Below are 1,908 nucleotides of genomic sequence, written 5' to 3' on the forward strand. Positions count from 1 at the left end.
TTAAAGGAAGTATATATATGAAAAAGACATGTAAATACTGCTATGAGGTATAGAACAGCTCAAATTCCTGTTCTTCAGGGAGCACACACTGAGTTTGTCCAAGCTAAAGTTCAGATTAAATGACTGTCATACAAACAGATGACAGCTCAAATTTTACCTGAAGTAAGTTAGAATAACAAAGAAAGAAAGAATAACATTTGGTAATTTATTGTGCTCAGCGTGTTGTAGAGTAGATACAAATATGTGTATGGTACAGCTTCAAGTCAGACTCGGCAGTAGCCTATAAAAATTGTCAGCAAATAACCTTTTATTTTATAATAAGGCATTCCTACTCAATGTATCCATTAAAGGGTCTGGAGTTGTTATAAATAAATAATATGGAAAACAAGAAGGCCTGACACTGATCATAGTTTTCATCTCTTAACAGTAACTGTTTGTGTTTTTTACAGGATACATCACATGTTTTGAGCAGAAGAGACTATGATGTACAGGTAAATCATTCTTGTAACTTTTTCTGAACTTCTGATGTTGTTACAGCCCCTTGGTGTGTTACCTACAAAAAGAAGAACCAGGATCTAGTTTCTATAACAGAGTACTCTATTTAGGGTTAGGTAGTTCTTTCCCAATAGAACTATGTATTTTAATTTATTACCCTTACAGAAAAATGAGTCTTTTCTTGTTTCTTCATAGAATGAGTCTTCTACTTCAAATAGCAGCCACATTAATCTCCAGGTAATAACATAGTGTCTACTGCATGATCTCACTGCAAGGAATTTCTGATAAATTATATTTCATTTCTGAAAATTAGGTTCCACTAATTTGTCTGTGCTGAAGGATGCTATTTTGATTTGGCAGCATTTTCCCTATAATGTTATAATTTTTCACAGTTGTAAATAATGATAAAAGGCCCAGAATATACTGTCTCCTCTGTTCCTCCTCTGTTACCTCCACTAAGCAGGTAAGCATTGCAGGTGTTTCTTTACACAGCATTTTGTAAAAGTTTTTTGCAAAACACAAAAGAAATAGTTTTAGAAACTTTTTTTAGAAAAAATCCTGCTCTAGTGATGGTGATGGCCAGATACATAATTCTGTTTCATTCAGAATTTGGTGACAAGATACAACTTAGTGATTATGTAATTCTGATACAAAAGTAGGTCCAATTTGCATATTCTGTAGATATCTGTACTGCTGCAGCAGTGTGTATGTTACAGAATTATGTGAAACAACTGATCCAAAGTGGCACCTGATCCTGTTTTTCTTAATATTTTGTACTGTATTGGTACTCATCAGCTTACCAGAGCGCTAGAATCCCACTATTTCCAGCATGATGTAGATGTAACACTAGCATAGTCCTCTGTCTCAGAGTTTGAAGTCTAATTCAATAGTACAATCAGATCTCCGAGCTCTAAAGAGTAACAGTTCTCTTAATTAGTTTTCCTGACATCGATTCCCTGTGCATTGTATGCAGTCACTAATTAAGCTTCATCTAAATCTATTTTCACAATGATTCGTACAGGGAGTTCTGAACAGGTAATGTTTGTTGGTGCAGGGAAGTAGTACAAGGAGCATGTCACCTTACTTCTCACTACATATTTTTATACTTAGATTCTGATAAAATGCATCTATAAAAAATCATTGGTTTCTTCACAGGGTGGATCATTTATTGCAACAGGTGGTGGATCAAGTAGTCAGGTCAGGAATTTCTCTGTTTTTGTCTAGTCTTGTCCAGGTAGCTTCCTGGTAATTAAACTAATTAAGTTCAGGAGTCAGAGTAGAAGTCCAGTAATTTTGCATGGGTGATTGGTGATGATATGCATTAAACTGTAAATGAAGTGACCCTTTGTCAGATTTTGCTCAGATTAAATTTATCTGAAATGACTCTGAAATCACTTCTTAACATTGTTTCAG

At 34.6% G+C, this 1,908-nt stretch overlaps 1 long non-coding RNA gene across 1 annotated transcript; it reads left to right on the plus strand.

Moving 5' to 3' along the window:
- The first annotated feature begins 449 nt into the window (after window positions 1-449).
- On the plus strand, window positions 450-1,693 carry LOC142361682 (uncharacterized). Its single transcript, XR_012764328.1, has 3 exons — window positions 450-491; window positions 691-732; window positions 1,651-1,693. It is a non-coding gene; the product is annotated as an uncharacterized LOC142361682 (long non-coding RNA).
- The last annotated feature ends 215 nt before the right edge of the window (window positions 1,694-1,908 follow it).

The sequence above is a fragment of the Opisthocomus hoazin genome, chromosome 6 (assembly GCF_030867145.1).
Source record: "Opisthocomus hoazin isolate bOpiHoa1 chromosome 6, bOpiHoa1.hap1, whole genome shotgun sequence".
In the NCBI taxonomy this organism is placed as follows: Eukaryota; Metazoa; Chordata; class Aves; order Opisthocomiformes; family Opisthocomidae; genus Opisthocomus; species Opisthocomus hoazin.